General features: G+C 50.9%; 1 long non-coding RNA gene across 2 annotated transcripts; it reads left to right on the top strand.

The window, feature by feature from the left end:
• The first annotated feature begins 1343 nt into the window (after positions 1-1343).
• On the top strand, positions 1344-12911 carry LOC139437596 (uncharacterized). Of its 2 annotated transcripts, XR_011647426.1 has the most exons (4): positions 1344-1514; positions 10295-10360; positions 10992-11076; positions 12132-12911. It is a non-coding gene; the product is annotated as an uncharacterized lncRNA (long non-coding RNA). The 2 variants fall into 2 exon arrangements; XR_011647425.1 differs by lacking the exon at positions 1344-1514 and having other exon boundaries at positions 9270-10360.
• Positions 12912-18691: the final 5780 nt, after the last annotated feature.

The following is an 18691-nucleotide window of genomic DNA, read 5'->3' as shown; positions in this document are numbered from 1 at the left end:
AGCGGTGTGACCTCATACAAAAATTAACTTCTCTGAACTCCAGGCCCTTTATTTGTGTGGTGGATAATGACAAGCTCAGAAGACTATTATGAAGATGAAATGAGCCAATGTTTGCCAAGTGCTTAGCAGTATCAGATGCGTAATGCCTGTCCAAACAATGGCAGCCATCATTATTGCCAGGGAAGGTTTTCTAAACGTGCATTAAGCAGGCAGCACTCAAAGCTGTCTCTTGGGCTCACTCATTACAAAAAAATATTTTGAAGGCCAACACGTGCCCTCTTCTCTGTAGGCCCTGGGGGTGAAATTGTGACGGAGGCTGACCTGGCTCTGCCCTTAAGGAGCTCATTGTCCAAGGGACGAGACTGGCTACTAAAGAGATGGTCAAAAGAGAACACGATGACCTCGATGGGGCGTGACGGGGGGGTAGGGATCAAAGGTTATAGTAAGAGCGTGAGCATCTGGTCCAACCTTGAAGTCTTGAGTTCTGGTCCCAGTTGTGGACTGGGAAGAACTTCTGGAATCCACTTGCTCTCAGGGCTCTGGTGGAAGCTTTCTGCTTCTAGATGGACAATCTTTTGTGTAATATCTGTCTCCCCGCCGAAGGCAAAGCCGTCCATTTCCATGATGTCACTTTGTGACTTTGCCCTTTAAACACAGTGTTTGGTCCAACCTTACTGCTCTTCTCAATTATCTGTAGTGCTTGCTGGATGCCTCCCCTGCTGGGGTGTGCAACCCCTAGAGGCAGGGCCCAGGGCTCTCTCTGCTCTGGCCATAGCACTGGGCACAGGGTAGGACACTTTCGTGCTCAGTAGTATCAATAGATTAATTGAGGATGGAACCACCCCTGAGATTTGCCATTCTGGGCTGTTCAGTAAGGCCCCCACCCTCTGTATGCCTCCCTTCTCTTCCCAAGCTGATGACTGGCTTGGGGGAGGGGGAGACAGACAGAGCTCTGGGCCCCCCCGACTGACTCACAGAGCCAGGAATCAAGCTGGAAGGCCTAGTCATCCTGGCGAAGCAGCAGCCAGCGTCCCCTCCCCAAGCGGGCTCCAGCCCCTGTGCCCCTGCCGTGGCCCCATGTTCCTCCAGGCGGCCTGGACTTCTAGCTGATCATCAATTCTGCCCTTATCTTCGGAGGAAATGCTGCCCAGTGATATCACACACTAAATCGATTAAAAGCAGAACTTTGAACTCGTCTGTTTGGAGAGGTCTGTGCAGACTGAATCACCCGGTCCTCGGTGCCTGTTGGAAGCACCGCCTGCAGTTCAGAAGCAGCTCCCCCGTCAGGGCCACGGGTCAGCATTCTCAACCGCCCCGCCTCTCACGATCGATTTTAGCCGAGTTCTAACAGAACAACCTCCACGGTGGCTTTGCTTTCCCTGTTTCTGTTTTGATTTTTGCCCCTAAATCCAAGGCTTACCATCACCGTCCATTCCTTGCAGAGAAAATCCCCGCCAGTCTCAGGTTCACAGCTGATTCACCCTTCCCAGCCGTCTCCTCGGCAGCAGGCAGAGGTGTGTGTGCTGATTTATTAATCCAGGAATAAAGACTGGGACTGCGCTCTGCGTGCTGGGCTCCTAAGGGAGAAATGTGAGGTCCAGGAGACTCAGAGGAGCGGCTTTGGACATGGGTGTCAGAGGGCGAAGCAAGGATTTGAACAGGCGAGGTGTGGGGTGGGGGCATCTGCAGTGGGATGCGGGCTCGGGCAGCTTGATAAGGAGCTGGGAGTGAACCTGTGCGCCCAAGGAGAGGGCAGCAGGCACCTCCGGGCTTTAGGTGGGAGAAGACCCGCTCAGGGAGGATGGCCGGACAGCGGATAGAGCGGGCGGCCTGGAGGGAGGGCTCGAGCACGGCTTCCGAGGGCAGCTTTCTCTCCCTCTGGTGGTGGCAGGCCAGGCACAGAGGTGGGTTCTGCAGCCAAATCCAATGCCCACAGGCTTTCTTCCAAGAAAGGGTTGGATCTTCCATGCAGGCAAGTGACAAGGGTCTTGGGTGGAGCCTGGCTTACTCCCAGTTTTTCCACTTCTTGGGCAGAGTCAGTTGTGGTTTTTTTGGTCTGTTTTATTTATTTTTTTTATTTCCCCTCCCCCCTTGCAGCTTGCTTGCTGTCTGCTCTCTGTGCCCATTCGCCGCGTGCTCTTCTGTTTTTTTTTGCTTGCTTCCCTTTATTTTCTTTTTTTGGTTCTGTCACGTTGCTGAGTTGGCTCTCCACGGCGCTTGCTTATTGGCCAGGTGGCACTCCCCGGCTCTTGGGCTGGCGGGTCTGCAGCAGGTGGGCGAGCCTGCCTTCACAAGGAGGCCCTAGGACGCAAACCCAGGGCCTCCCATATGGCAGACGGGAGCCCAACTGATTGAGCCACAGCCTCTTTCCCAGAGTCAGTTTTAATTGACAAGAAGTCCCCCTACCTGTGGGTGTTTTCTTGTTACACTCATTGCTCTTGCCTTGTGTTGTGCAGGAGAAAAACTGCCTTTCCGTCCGCATGCCTTGGAATTTTCAGAGCCAGTCATGTGAGAAACTCCTCTCGCGAAGGCCACTTTGCAGGCCAGTCCCGGCAGAAACACGCAGCACTGTCAGGTGCGGGGCTAAGTGTCTTTAGGAAGAGCAGGTCCTGGAATGAGACCCCCCACTGCAGCGTGGATGGGCGGGGGGGGGGGGGGGGGGGGCTTCCGCAAGGGCAAGTCTTGAGAAGCTCTGTAAAAATGTGTGGCTCCATCTGTGCCCTCTCTCTTCTTTGGCTTGAGATGAGCTGAGCCATTTAAAAATTCCCCAAAAAGGGACCCCAGGCACCCAGAAGAAGTGATGAACAGATTTTCAGCTTGGCCCCGATTTGCATGATTTCTTTTTTCTTTTTTTCTCTGCAGTTGAAATCATGGTCTGCAATGGGGGGCCCAAGATGGGTAGCAGGTTTTCCCTCTAAGAGGTGGGAACTTGGTGTGTCGGGACAGACTGCTGTGCTCCTGGGTACGAGGCTCTAACCTCAGTTTCTGGAGAGAAGGAGGAAATGGCAAAGGGCAAGGCAGGGAGGAAAGCTACTCCCAGAGTACCATGGAGGTGCAGGAAGGGGCTTGGTGTCTGGACTGGGAGGCAGAGCCCCTGGTGTCTCCCCAGACTGTGGCCCATTAACTGCGGCAGGGACGTTCTCCCCGTGCACCTCTGCTTTGATGTGGCTGACCCGATAACTTCTGCTGAAGAACTACCTGAGAATTCCTCCCAGGCAGGATGGGGGGGGGACCTCATACAGAACATGGGGACCTGGGGACGTGGCGACGTGGGGACACTGCCACCCTGGGAACCAGAACCTAGCTCTTCAGAGAAAGCTCTGGAATTTCTAGAGAAGAGGGGCTGGGGAAGGCGATCCTGCTGGACAAGGAAGCCAGAGGATGTGTCTTGGGGCTCTGTGTGTATGATGATAATTTGGGGTGCCTTCGTGGGGGGCAATAGCGATCGGGGAGCTATATCAAAATGATAATAATAGCTGACATATGCTGAGTGTTTATGGTGTTCCAGGCACTGCTCTAAGTCTTTGCTCCCATTTAGCCATTTCTTTGCCACAGCGAGCCTGTGCGCAGGTGCTCTTCTTTTCCCGTTTTCCGACGAGGAGAGCTGCTAAGCAGACGGTAGATGGTGGTGCAGCCAAACTGGAAGCCAGGCAGTCTGGTACTGCAGCCGGCGTTCTTGCTACCGCACCTGCTAACGCTCTCCCGCAGCTGCCTCTCGGCCTTGCCTGCCTGTCCTTTCCTCCTGCCTGACACGGTGGCCACCAGTGGTTACCTTCCCAGAGCCTCCACAGCCCATGTCAAGCTCCTTCCAGCTCAGAAATCACTTGCCCTGTGTCCAGAGGCCTCGCCTTGGTTCAAGCCTGACAGTCCCTCTGGCCAACTCAGATCCTTCCTCTTGCCCTTCGAGGCCTCAGCTCGTTGTGCCCACTCAGAGAGATTCTTGGGTACAGCTACCCTGAGAACAGTGTTCTTGGGGAAAGAGTTTAGTTTGCTTCAGTGAGTGAACTGGATTCCAACAGTGGAAATAGAAATGCAAGCCTCAAGTCCAACTGAAAAAGAAAAAAAAAAAATTCCACCCCCATAGGCGGGGTGTTTGGAAATGCAAGGACAGGAAGGCAACTTAGGGGCGCCATCCCCGCGTCGTCCTTGCACCCTTGGGAGGAGAAACCCACCCCCGGGGTCTGGGCCTTGTTTAAGCTCTCTCCCATGGAGCCTGGCCAGCATCCAGGGTCTTGGGAAGGAGCAGGAGGTAGAATTGGAGGGGGAGGGGGACGGAACTGAAGCCCTGCAGCTGCACAAGGCCAGCAGGCAGTGTCCCCAAGGGGCCAGGGCAGAGGGGCTGGGTGGGGAGGTCAGGGCGAGCTTCCTGGGGGAGGAGGTGGGCGGATTGGGCACGAGGTGCAGGGTCTGGTCATCGCAGCGACTCTCCTGGCTGTCTGGGGTCCACCACATGGGAGGAGGAGAGCAGGGCATGAGGCTACAGTGGTCATTTGTAGCAGCCATGGGAGGCTGCTTTCCCCTCCCAGCAGGGGGCACTCTATGCTTACAGCTGGGAGAAGACACGGGGAGGGGGCCACCCCGTAAAGGTCCCTGAGGCAGGCAGGGAGGGTGACGTCAGGGCAGGAAGGGGTCTGCCATCCCAGGGCCTTATCCAGGGCACGGCTGGGGGTGCAGATGGGGGAGGAGGAGAGAGGAAGACGGGCAGGACTCGTTGCCCCCAGCTTGCTCTGCGCGGGTCTGAGCCTGGCCTTCTGGTTTGGGCAGGGGGTTGGCAGCCTCCCGCCTCGCTGCTTTGCCCATCTGGCACTTGGTAGGGTGGGGAGAGGCGACTTAGCCGATGGCCTGGGGAGTTCTTCTGGATGTCGGATTTCATATTGTTACTGCTTTGCAATACCCGGTCTCTTCTCATAATTTTCTTCCTCTGAGTGCCTTGGACTTGGCCAACCAGAAGAGGACAGAATCTGGGGGACAGTCAGCAGGAAACTCTGGGATCAGCCCAGGGCTGAAGGAGACGCGCCCGACCTTTTCCCTGAGGACCTGACTGGGGCGGGGGCGGGCTGCTTTGGAGCTTAGAGGGACTGAAGCTGGCTGCACTGGAGTGGAGACCTGGGGCAGGCTGGCCGCCCTGGAGAGCAGCAGGGCAGCTGCGGGAGTTAGGAGGCTGTGTCGCAGAGACCACTGTCAGGTGCTGACTGGTCTGGCTCCTCGGTTTGTTCAGCGGCGGGGACCCTTGGGGTTTTGGGGTGGACAAACGTCCCTGTGGCAAAGGGTTGGGAAGACACAAGACTCACGGACTCTAGCCTCGGCGTGATTCCAAGTCTTACCGAATGCCCCTGGTGGGACTGCCAAGGTGACCCCTGGACGGCCAGCGGCTGGGCTCCGATGACGGCTTTGGGGACTGCTGGAACCCCAGGGCTCCAAGGCTGCAGCGGGGGCTGCTATTTTAGGGGCAGCTGCTGAAGGCTCTAGACTGACCTCAGCTGGCAGCTCAAGGCAGGGGCCCGGGTGGGGAGGCCACACGAGGAACTGGAGCCTCTAAGGCAGGAGGGTCCCCCAGTTACAGGCAGAACGGAAGTTAGAATCCTGCGCCCACTCCTCCCTGTTCAGGGCCCCTCTCTGGCTCCCTCAGGTCTTTTTTTTTTTTTTAAAGATTTATTTTATTTATTTCTCTCCCCATCCCCCCATTGTCTGCTCTCTGTGTCCATTTGCTGTGTGTTTTTCTGTGTCCGCTTGCATTATCACGTAACCCTGGGAATCTGCGTCTCTTTTTTATAGTGTCATCTTGCTGCGCCAGCTCTCTGTGTGTGCAGCGCCACTCCTGGGTGGGCTGCACTTTTTACACGTGGGTTGGCTCTCCTCGTGGGGTGTACACCTTGCACGTGGGGCACCCCTGCACGGGGGATACCCCTGTGTGACACAGCACTCCTTGTGCGCATCAGCACTGCACATGGGCCAGCTCATCACATGGGTCAGGAGGCCCTGGGATGGAACCCTGGACCCTCCATATGGTAGTTGGATGCTCTACCAGTTGAGTCACGTCCACTTCTCTCCCTCAGGTCTTGAGTGCTATTTAACTGAAAGTTCTCGGGGCCCACTGCGGGACAGAAGGGTCGATAACCAGCCATTTCCAGTGGGATCTCTGGACGGATTCGGTGAAGCAGCTTGGCTATGCCACAGCCGGCTTCCCCGCCCTCTCTGTGCAGACTGAGGTGGACTTTGTGCTTAATTACTATGCACATAACCAGAGAGAAGACACACGGAAGCCCATGTCATTTTGTTTGGGAATAATAGGCATGAAGCCTGGAAAATATCGATTAGATCATCCTGTCCTGCCAAAGCCCGGAGTGATTTGTGTCCGACCAGTAGGGTTTTCTGCAGCCTGGGACCCGTGTGGGACCCGTGCTCAGCCTCCTGGGAGATGAGAGCTCCATGTATTTCCTTGAGCTCTGCTCTCATCTTCTGTCTTTCTGCTCATTCAGTCATCTGCCTTCCCTCGGGGCATCGCACCCAGCTCCTGGCCTGAGACCCCGCTCTGTGGCAGGCCTGCCCCGCGCTTGTTCTGGGGTCCAGGCAGTGACATCAACCGACCCCTGCCCACAGTCCCGAGCTAAATGGGACCCACCCACGAATAATGGCAGTTCACGGCCAGGTGTGGAAGGGCTGTGGGAGGAGTGCCGACAGCGGGAGAAGTGGAGAAAGGGGCGTGGGCCCAGCGGTGGGAGCCACTGTTTCTTCCTCCTGCTGGCAGGCTGGGGCAGGGGTGCGGGGTGTCATAGCTGCCACAGTCCTTCAGCTGCAGGGGTGGGGCTAACCCCTCAGCACCCTGTAACCCTGATGTGCTAGCATTTCTAAGCTCTGAGCCTACACCTGAGCAGGAGTCCAGAGGTCACTGCCTCATTGATGTTTCCTCCTCATTGTGACTTCTACTCCCAGCCCCTGCCCGCCTGGCAGCTCCCAAATCCGCACCTCCAGCACCGGAGTTCCCTCCTGAGCTACCGCATGGCCCACTGCCCCCGGCGTGTCATTCCACAATTGTCTTAAAATCAGCACTTCCACTGGGGAAACCCTTGCGCTTCTCTGCTGCACCCTGCTTCCAGGATACACGAGCGTGCATATGCACACTCACACACGTGCACATCCACTCCTGTTGCTCTCTTGCTTCAAACTACCCCATCAAGTTAAAATCCCCAGAAAACCAGGCTTGGCGTGGCATAGCCTGGCCCTAGACCCATCTACTGTGACTCCCAGACATCACACCTCCTGAGCATCGCTTTTATTTCACACCTCTGTGCTCTTTCCCCAGTGTACAAGATCATTCCCTCTCCACATTTGCATGGAAAATTCCTATTCATTCATCAAAACCCAGCTTACACATCACCTCTGCAATGAAGCCTTCCCAGATGTATGGTCACTTGCCTCACTCCTCCGTGGTCTTGTTTTCTTTCTTTTTTTTACATTTTTTAAATTAAAATTAATAGATCACAAAGAATGTTACATTAAAAAATATAAAAAACATAAGAGGTTCCCATATACCCCACTCCCCATCATTTTTGTAAATTGTATTTTTTTGAAGATATATAGATCCCCCACTCCACCCGCACCAACAACCTCTTCCATCATCGTGGCACACTCATCGCACTTGGTGAACACATTTTGGAGCACTGCTGCAACACATAAATAATAGTTTACACTCTCCCCCAGTACATTCAGTAGGTTGAGGCAGGATATATAAAGTCCAGCATCTGACCTTGCAATATCATTTAGGACAACTCCAAGTCCCAAAAATGCCCCCACATCACATCTCTTCTTCCCTCTCCCTGCCCTCAGCAACTACCATGGCCACTTTCTCCACATCAATGCTACAATTTCTTCTATTACTAGTCACAATAGTTTTCAGTAAGTCCACTCTAATCCATACTTTATTCCTCCATTCTGTGGACCCTGGGATGGCGATGTCCACTCCACCTCTAGATCAAGAGGAGGCTTAGATTCTACATGGATGATGGATGCCATTCCTCTGCTTGTAGTTATTGGCACTCTTGATTCCCTGGTGTAGTGGTTGACCATCTTCACTTCACCTGGGTAAGTCCAATAAACCAAATAGTAGGAGTTGCCACTCTGCTGAGGCTCAGGGCCCAGCTGGCACATGGGAAGTCCAGAGATTCAAGTCTCCTGAGTATGCACTGTCCCTAGAGTCAAGCACAGGTTCAGTAAAAGTGAGAGAAGAGGCATGTGTAGGAAGGTCACATCTGAGTCACTCAGGAGCACAAATTCCAAAGAAGGGCCCTCTGACATGGCACAGAACTCTAAATCCATTTGCCATGACCATATACCCTGTAGATCTCTGTAGCCTTCAGGAGAACCAGCACCTAGGGTTGTATCTACTTTGGCTCTCTCTGGGGTCCTGCTGAGGTGTGCATAAGCGTGACCCCTCTGATGACCTCCCGACACTTTTTGGAAGACTCTTAGCCATATAAACCCATTTGTCTTTGCCATTTCCCCCTTTTATTCAAGGTCAAAAAGCAATTTTTAACACTTGATCCAACATGTAGGCTGAGATATTCTGCTGGTCTTTTATTCAAGGTCTCTTTCTAGTTGCATCACCAGTTAGTGATTGGTAGTAATCCCTCAGTGCCAGGGAGGCTCATCTCCAAGAGTCATGTCCCATGCTGGGGGGAAGGTAATGCATTTACATGCTGAGTTTGGCTTACAGAGTGCCCACATTTGAGCAACATGGAGGCTCTCAGGAGTTAACACAAGGCACCATGCAGCTCTAGGCCTAGTTTATATTTCAGGCACACAGGCTCATAAGCATAGTCATCCGTATCAAGGGCTCATCATTGGACTATCCTTCCTTGTTGGTCTTTACCGTTGCACTTGGGGGATTATTGTTGTTCCATTGGGGAATATGATGGAACTCCCCTGAGTAGGAACTCAGCACGCCCTCAGTTGATGCTTGTAACTATAACTACTATAAAAATACCCAACATAGATTAGAACATTTTTATGTCCCCTATATACATCCCTGGAGAACCCCCCCACTCATGTGCCCCTGTCTGTGATCTTGTAAATGCAGTTTTTATGGCACTTGAACTGTGGACACCCCATCTTCTACTCATCCTTTGGCCCTAGATTTCTCCAGCACGATGCTCAGCACACCATACCTAATTAACTGCTAAGGGGTTCCCTTCGTTCCTTCGTTCCTTTCTCCCTCCCTCCCTCTGCCTCTCTTTCCTTCCTTCCTTTCTTTTTTTTAATGGAAATGAACCAAGTCCCAGTAACTGACTTGTGGGAGTCACAGTCTATTGACGTCTTCACCCTGCCCAAAGTCAGGAGTCAATTTCCAGAGGATGCTGCAGAAGGGCTCAGCAGTGAGTCTGTGTGTCAGTTGAGTGTATGCTCTGTGTCAGGTGTTTGCTCTTTCACAGGCTAGACAGTGAGCCCTTGAGCTGACCCAGAAGTTCCCAGCATTTATCACCCAGTATTGATGCCCGTGTACTTTGCCTCCCCTCTTTATGCCGAGAGATGAAGGAAGAAATACAAGCTCATGTTACAAAGAGTGTTTCCCTGGTTTATCAGCTCTCCCCCTCTCAGCTCGAGCTCAGAATGATTTCTTAGTTCTCAGCTTTTATTCCTCTGATCAAAGTGCCTCAGGCAGTGAGAGCTGGGAAGGCGTGCATGCTTCTGGCTGCGTCTAATGCTCTCCTCTTCCGGGCTGTTGGGTTTTTAGAATCTGTGGCTCAGGGTTCTCCAATCAGACAGGTACAGCCTGGCTGTGAAAGGGTCTCCAAGGGCCTGTCGGCCCAGCTGCCCTGCAATATGGGGGCTGCTGCCTCTGCCCCATGCGGAGCAGATCAAAGCTTCTTTGCCTTTCTCCTTCCTTCCTTTCCCACTCTGTTCACGCAATCCCTCTTTTCTCTCCAATGAATTAAATGCCAAAAAGAAATCCATGAGCAGGATTTCTCTCTTCAAAGAACCAAATAATCTTTGCTTTCTTCCCCTTTTCTAATTTTTTTCCACCCAAACTGCAAAAGGAAGACAGGCAAACAGACTTTGTGCTAAAGGTGAGAGAAAGAAAGGAAGAAAAGTTGCAGCAAAGTAATTTCGACTTGGGAAGTAGAGCATTTGAAGCCTGGAAAAATGTACGCTCAGCAATCGGTCCTCCCCTACAAATTAATTAACCCAAAGTACTTGTTTAATTAGTGTGAGGGGTAGGGAATTGAGTAGCGAACAATATCTCTCACCCAGTTTAGAATTATGTTCACCAAGGACTTTTCTTTTCTCTTCCTGAAAGGGACGGCGAGCTCTCCTGGTGCATCTGGAAGCAGCAGACCCCTCGTGGCTGGAGACGTATTTTCAGGTGGGCTTAGAGGGGATGCCCCTTTGGAGGCACTTCTGACTCCATGTGGAGGGCTTCACCCAGAGTTAGGGCAGAGGCTGCTCAGCCGTGGGCGGCTCTGAGGGTCACCTGACCTCCCAAGTGCCCGGTGTCCCCTCATGCCACCTTGTGCTGCGTGGAACTGCTCTGAGTTTCCTGCATTGGAAAGGAGAGTGATGAATGTCTATCACCTCTCGAAGGACCTGGAAGAACTCAAGTGTGTAAGGAGCTCTGAGAGCCGCAGTGTTAGACGCATGGCTTGGTATCACAGGAGCCTTTGGGGGGTGTCACTGCCCAAGGGCCGTGGAGGGTGGTGATGTTTTTGGTGGTTGTTTCCCATAGTCTCCTTTGGCATCTGGTGAGGCCTGTAGTCTCCTTTTCAGAAAGTTTGAAATGAAATTCATAGGCTTACAAAGGAAGCTAATTATATTGACATGCAGTTATCAAAACAATAATAAAACAAATACACAGTATAGTCATATATGTGCTTCTTTATTAGCTCATTAAAAAACAATCTGGTGGGTCCAATAACCAATAACTGTCACAAGCTCAAGATAAATATTTTGAGAAATCTGCAACAAATGTAATATGATATTATAATATCTGATTTCAGCTGTTGCCAAATCAAAGGTATTGCTGGAACACTGTGGTTTATTGCCCCATTCACAAATGAAGGAAACACTGTATTTCAGTTAAAGGTTAGTGAAAATAAATACAGAATTTTTTCCCTTTAGTTCGTTAACCCTCCGAATTCTATCCACAGACCTTTGGGCAAGTCTCAGCTAATGCATACATGGGTTTCTTAGTACTATAACTAAACCACGTGTAGTCTCAGCTGGATTCTTTCCTGATTCCCCCTACTTTGCAAGGGTTTTGCCACTTTGCGCAGAGTACGGAATTGATTTCGCAGAGTCACGGAGGTCGTGATTTTAAGTGCCTGGAGGCCCACGGGGCACAAGTGGGGAGAGAGCTCGGCAGGCAGAGGACAGAAGCCCTAGGTGGTTGGACTGCGCCGCTGGTGGGAGCGAGGCGAGGGCACGAGCACAGAGGGGAGGCGCTGGTGCTGGGGGTCCCTGGGCTACGCCTTCGGCTAAAGGCAGTTGGCTTGGGGCAGGTCGGTGGGAGTGGGGGCATCGGAGCAGTTGAAAGGAGTGGGTGAAGGGGACCACCTGAACCAAACCCACCAGACCTGAACTCGAGGCTCTTGCGGCTGCAGGAGTGGGGCGCGCTCCCCTGCCGTCAGGATGAGGCAGCAGGTGTGGGGGCCACACGCGTGTGGATTCCCACGTGCGTGAGTTCTTGCTCTCCCCTGCGAGCCCGGCTTCAGCCAAATCGTATGTGCCTCGAGCACCTTCACCCCAAGCAACCCCATTTCTCAGAAGCAGCAGAGTCTGAAGCCAGTTTTTCCTGTACCATATATTTAGTGCCTTTGATACCCGTAACAGGAAAAAAAAATCCCTGAACAGGAAAATAATTTTCATCTTTCTTAATTGCTATTCAGAAAGCCAGGATGGGCAATTGAACTTCTCTGAGTGAGAAAGAGAAGTGGCTCAAGGTGAGATTTATTTTCACTAAAAAAAAAAAAAATTCCAAAATTTTCCCTTTAAATTAATAATTTTTTTATCCTTGAAAACATAATCTACACCGAACAGGTGAATGCTATCTGAGGTCTTTGTTCCTGGGCTGAGTCTCAGCCAAGGGGCTAACTCTTGCAGGTGTTGGCACATAACCCTTCAATTCTCCCTCTTGACAGGATGCCAGGAACTTCCAGAGCACTGTGCCAACCCCGAAGGACCTGTGCGCATTTGGAGACACGAGATGAGAGGAGGGGTGACGATCCCAGTTCAACCAGAGCCCACTGGGCCTGCTCCTCCTCACCAAGTGTGTGTGCAACAAGCATGCGTGTGTTTGCGTGCATGTGTTGGATGTGTTTTTGGGTGCACGTGTGTGCCAGTGTGCGTGTGTGTATGCATGTGCTTGCATGAGTGTGTGCACATATGTGCAAGAGCTGACCTTGGACTTTTCTCAGCCACAGCCATAGGGGCAGAAGAGCTTGACTTTTCTGAATTCCCCTGGTTTCAGGAATGAAATGTTGGCCACCCTGTCTCTTCATGGCACTGCGCGAGACACTAGTATGCAGGAGGGAAGGTGAGCGTCAAAGTCAGAGCCTGACTTTTCAGCTTCAGACCCTGCCACCAGGGAGTTTAGGAGAATGTGGGACAGAAGGGCCTGAGTTACTGCAAGTGGAGGCAAGCTTGGAGCGGTGCCGGACACAGGCCACCGAGATGACCTTTTGAAATGTGGCCCAATTGGTGACTAAAGATGCCTAATTATGAAGATGAACATTGTGGCGTATTGCTGGGTGAAGTGGAAAAGTGGGCCAGGTAGGGTTTTCTAAACGGCTAATTATACAAGCTTCTGAATGGAAGGGACACGTGGGTTTATCCTTTGAACTTCACCAATGTCAAAGAACTGTGTCAAAGCACTTTCATGCATGTTATTTTATTAGCACTTTCTTATTAAACTATGGCATAGCATGAATTATTATTCCCATTTGCTCTCGAATGGAATACAAGTCCAGAGAAATGAAATGACACTGTACCAAGCCTGATGAGCCCCCAGTGATAACATGGGCAGGACAAGTGGATGGAGCTATCTCCCATAGGTGCCTCAGGGTCTCGGTATAAGGGTTTGCATCTCAGTTCCCCAGCAGTCAAGCCCCCATGGTCTCTTGCTCTGTGGGAGTGGGAGTGGGGAGATAGGATGCCTCAAACTCCACTTAGCCTTGTGCCTTGATTCTCTGAGCATGGTCGTGCTTGTCTGGGGCAGGGTGGTTGTGGAGGAGGGCTGAGGTCGAGGGATGGCTTTCTCCTAAGAGGGAAGGCGATGCAAAATTGTCTCTGGTCCCTTCCTCTTTTTTATTTTTATTATTTTTTAAAGATACATATATCACACAAAATGTTACAACAAAAAATGTAAGGGGTTCCCGTATACCCCACTCCCCACACCCTCCAGTCTTCCCCCATTGACAACTTCTTTGATTAGTATGGTATATTTTTTGCATTTGATGAGTACATTTTGAAGTACTGCTCCACAGCATGGATTACAGTTTATGTTGTAGTTTACACTCTCTCCCAGTCCATTCAGTGGGTTAAGGCAGGATATATGATGCCCTGCATCTGTCCCTGCAATATCATTCAGGACAACTCCAAGTCCCGAAAATGCCCCAATATCACACTCCCCCTCCCCACCCCACCCCCCGCCTTCAGCAACTCCTGTGGCCACTGTCTCCACATCAATGATATAATTTCTTCCATTTCTAGAGTCACAATAATTCTATATGAGAATACCAGTAAGTCTACTCTAATCCATATTTTATTCATTCATCCTGTGGACACTAAGATGGCAATGTCCACTCCACCTTTAAATTGAATCCTACTTGCAGCTGTAGACTGTCTTGGTTTCCTGGTGCAGTGGTTGACCATCATCACCTCCCTGTTAGCTGACCTGGGTAAGTCTAATGAACCAGAGAGTAGGTTTTGCAACTCTGCTGAGGCTCAGGGCCCAGCTGGCACATAGACAGTCCAGAGATTCAAATCTCTTGAGCATGCACCAACCCCAGAACCAACCACAGGTTCAGTAAAAGTGACAGAAGAGGCATGCATAGAGAAGTCACATCTGAGTCCGACTGCATCACACCCAGGAGCACAAATTCCAAAGTAGGGACCAAACTCCAGAGCCATCTGTCATGACTGTAGGGTCTGGGTGTCTCCACAGCTCTCAGGAGCACCACTACCTGGGGTTGTATCTACTTTAGCTGTCTCTGAGGTCCTGCTAAGATGTACATAAGCATGACCCCTCTCATAACCTCCTGACTCATTTTGAAGTCTCTTAGCCATATAAACTCATTTGTCTTTACCATTTCCCCCTTTTATTCAAGGTCTTTTTCTAGTTGCATCACCAGCTGGTGCTTGGCAGTAATCCCTCAGTGCCAGGGAGGCTCATCTCTGAGAGTCATGTCCCACGTTGGGGGGAAGGTAATGCATTTACATGCTGAGTTTGGCTTAGAGTGGCCACATTTGAGCAACATGGAGGTTCTCAGGAGGTAACTCTTAGTCTGGTACCTTCCTCTTCATTTCATTCCTCTTAATTCCTACCTAGGCATTAGCTCATCTTGCCTGAAGTTGTGACGTTTTAGATTATTTACCTTTTACTTTGGATGTCCTATCAGAACAAAAACCCAGATTCCAAAGCCAAGAAATGATAATGGAGGGAAGAATGAGGCAACAGTGCTTCCACTCATTTGCACAGCATCCTTCGAAACATGTGACCCCAGATTAGTGAGTGTGCTTTAGTGAGAAATTCAGTCTTTAGTACCAGCACATAAGTATCAAGGTGTAGAACTTGAACATCTGAGCAAAAGTGTATCTATAAAAAGTGCTGGTAATTCAGGCCCTGGAGACAGAGCTAGAGTAAGGTCAGTGGTTGGGTCAGCCATGGCTAGGATGAGGGCTCCAGTGCCCTGGAATTCAGTACAAATTTCTGCCAGCTTCCTCTTTTGTCGGTTCTGGCAATTTCCCACATTCATGATCCACTCTGTTCTGGCACTTGGTCACTAGCTAAGAAGAAGTCTGGTACTCCTTAGTAATTATATACTTCTGATTGGATTTGTAATTATCCCTCTTAGGTTGAACTGCCTTGGGTGATCACTTCTGCAGTGCAGGTGGTCAACATAGAAGTGGGTCTTTATAAAGCCATCCCAGTACCTCTAAACAAAGGAGCAATCTGGAATTATTATCCACAGGGGCAAGTGAGGAAGGTTCTTCCTGGAATACCTCCTGGTATTCAGTGAGCTGAGAAGGCATATTCTAGAAGGCTGTGCATGCAACAGATGCCCAGGGCATAGATACTAGTCTTTAAGAGCCACTACAGATAGAAGCACTACACCTAGAAGGTCAAGGCATGGCAAGAAGAGGAGGGAAAAAGGAGGCATCACCAACTTTCCATACTAGCTCTTGAATCGTTGCTACCCTTGCATTGTGCTGATTGATCTTTCTATATTTATTTGTTTATATTCCATTTTATTCCTGAGATGGACTAAATGTAATTTACGAAGGTAGTTGAGTTATAGCAAGATGAAATAAAACACTTGGAAAAATTAGTGGTGGAAAGGTAGGAATAGGAAAGAGGGATGGACCAGGTGGAAGTTTGTTTCAACAAATGCATCTCTTAAGGCTGCATGTGTTTCTAGAGATGGGCTATGTTGAGCTGAGTCTAAGCTTCCTGAAGGTCAAGGCAAAGAGGGAAGCACAATAAGTTACATGAATCACAGCAAAGCAGATGCGGAGGATTGTGGATTCAGAGTCCTGAGAGAAATTTTCCTCCTGGATTCTCCTGGGAACTTTCTCAGGTCCAGAATGCCATCCTCAGCAGCATCTCATGGTCATGGCTGGGAAATGCCCCCGCCCTTGCACCACACCTCTTGTGTCCTCTCTTGCCTCAGGGCCTTCTCCATGCTGCCCTCTGAAAGACCTTCTGTGGGGCCCTCACCTTGTCCTTCAGATACTCCACTCTCTGATGAACTGGCTCAATCCGGGGTCAATTTAAGGCCAGCTAATGGGGAGGTGAAGATGGTCAACCACCATGCCAGGGAGCCGAGAATGCCTGCAGCTGCAATCAGGAGAATTGCATCCATTGGCCATGTGGGATCTAAGCCCCCTCTCGATTTGGGGGTGGAGTGGACATCACCATCCCAGGGCCCACAGGATGGAGCAATAGAATATGGAGTGGAGTGGACTTACTGGTATTCTACTAAAGAACTACTGTGACTCTGGCAGTGGAAGAGGTTGTATTGTTGATGTGGAGACAGCAGTCACAGTAGTTGCTGGGAGTGGGGAGAGGAAGGAAGGGATGTGATGTGGGGGCATTTTTGGAACTTGGTGTTGTCCTGGATGATATTGCAGGGACAGATGCTGGACATGGTGTGTCCTGCCAGAGGCTGCTGTGTGGCCTGGGGGAGAGCGTAGACTACAGCGTGGACTGTGGTCCATGCGGTGCAGCGGTGCTCCGAAGTGTGTTCCCCAAGTGCAATGAATGTGCCACAAGGATGAAAGAGCTTGTTGATGTGGGAGGAGTGTGCATGGGGGGCTGGAGGGTGGGGTATATGGGAACCTCTTATATTATGTTTTTTAATGTAACGTTTTTTGCGATCTATGTATCTTTAAAAAAAAGACAATTAAAAAAAGTCCTCTTGCATATCAATAATAAAGAAAACCCAATTTAAAAATGAAAAAAAAAAAGAGATTTAGAGTATCACAATTCCACAGCATGGAAGACTGAGTTCGCTGAAGCTGGTTTCCTTCCCACACAGCAGGAAGGTGTGGACTTGAGCCCTGGGTCGTGTCTGAGCTGAAGCGGGGGTGTGGGGGGTGTGGGGGGTGGGGGCGGGCTGCTGCACTCTCTCTGCGCCCCCTTTCTCATCTGCTGCCTGAAGAGACGAGGCCACAAGGATGCAGAGGAAAGGGGAGCCAGAGGAAGGAAGGAGCCCGGCTCCTAAGGCCTGGGGGCGGGACACCCAGCTCAAAATCCTTCCCCGCACCGCAGCTGGTACGAAACCAATTTCGTTTGTGCTAAACCACTGAGAATTTGGGGTTTATCTATTAGAGCAGCCAGCATTATTTTAACTAATACAGTTTCCCCCTTAGGAAATACTCCCTAAACACAATTCCTCACAACCCGGAGGAATTGGAAGGTTTGAGTGGTACCAAACTCAAGGTTACATTCCTGACAACTTCCAGGCGTGCAAATACTCTGCTGCAGGGAAGTGGGTAGGTGTAGAGCCTTATGTTTTAACAGTCACCCGAGGTGGGAGTGCGATTAGCATACCCTTGTCAAAACTGTGTCACCTTACAAGAACTCCTGCCTGAACAGAGAGCTATTGTATCTCCTTTTGGAGATAGGCCAGGATATACCTGTGGGGAAGGCCGAGATTGCTCAACAGAAAGTCATTTTTGGGTCTGCCTTAACATATCAAAAAATGGTAATGAAGGCCACGGTTTCACACAATGAAACCTGCTCTATTAATTTTAGTCTAAAATATTTTAAGATGTATTTTAAAAAATGTTTAAAAATAATTTAGGGCCCTGCAACTGCCTTGGCCCTTAAACACAAAACAGAATAAATGAACAAGTGAATGAATGGACAAGTGAATTTGGTCACATCTTTTTCTCATCCTGAACGTCAGGTTTCTGAGCCTGGAGAATGAGAAATGGGTGTGATGGACCCAAAGCTGCTTTGCTCTCCTATTCTACATTCTTAAGTGCATGGCGCCAGGCAAACCAAAATCCTCTCTAGGTCGCTCATCTGCAGCACGTCTATCGTCAAAATAATCCCTTCCCCTTTTTCTTTCAAGGTGTAAGCATGGGAACCCCAGCTAAAATAGTCCACTTGTCACACCTGCAAAGCCAAGGTGATGGTCAGCTGGTTTAGGGCCCCAGCTGTGGGGCCAGAACCAGGAGGCAATGGGTTTCGCCTGCTTCTCCCGGAGCAGCTCTGGGGGCTCGTGACCGTGCTCAGTTATCACAGGCGGGTGGGCTGATTTTGTTGTCCTCACATTAGGTGTTAAGCGAGTATGGGACCATCATGATCCTGAAAGGAGTTTGACACCCGGTCATCGCAGAGCTTGGCGATCTGCCCAGGAATGAGCTCATAAGTCCATACATCCCAGCGAAGACATGACAACGAGAATACCAAGCGATGGGGCAGGCTCGGGCCAGATGTGTGCAGGGTGGCCCGAGCACCTGACACCTCACCCCGGGGATGCACCTGTCCATTCCAACTTCACCCCGACTGCAGCCAGGGGTTGGGCTTTGCAAAGGGCCCGAGTCCTCTGTCCCTAGAGCTGGTAAAGCCAAACTCAGGCTGAATCCAACCACCTGGGACCCCAAGTCTCTGATATTTTGCTCTCGTTTGGATTTTGAGGTACCATCTTAGCACCTCCTGGTTTTGAGCTCCACGGTTTCGCTTCTCCTGGGAAGGACCTCGGGTGGGGGTGCCTGTGAGCCAGAAGCTGCTCCACTGCCCCGCTTGGCGCCTGGGGTCCCAGGAGCAGTGGGGTCTATAGTCCCAGGGCCTTTTACCCACACTCAGGGTTGTGAGGTGGGGGTGCTGGGTGAACGAGGGGCTCAGCCCCTTCAGCTCCACTCACAGTTCATTCTCAGCTGGCAGGACCACAAAGCAGGAATGGCCATCCAGCTGTCAGGCTCCTAGGCCAGTGCTTCTCAAACTTTGCCATGCTCTCGATCACCTGGGTTC

The sequence above is a fragment of the Dasypus novemcinctus genome, chromosome 25, assembly GCF_030445035.2.
Source record: "Dasypus novemcinctus isolate mDasNov1 chromosome 25, mDasNov1.1.hap2, whole genome shotgun sequence".
NCBI classification, from domain to species: domain Eukaryota; kingdom Metazoa; phylum Chordata; class Mammalia; order Cingulata; family Dasypodidae; genus Dasypus; species Dasypus novemcinctus.
The sequence above is the reverse complement of the archived record's forward strand: the minus strand, read 5'-3'. Positions and strand labels throughout refer to the sequence as shown.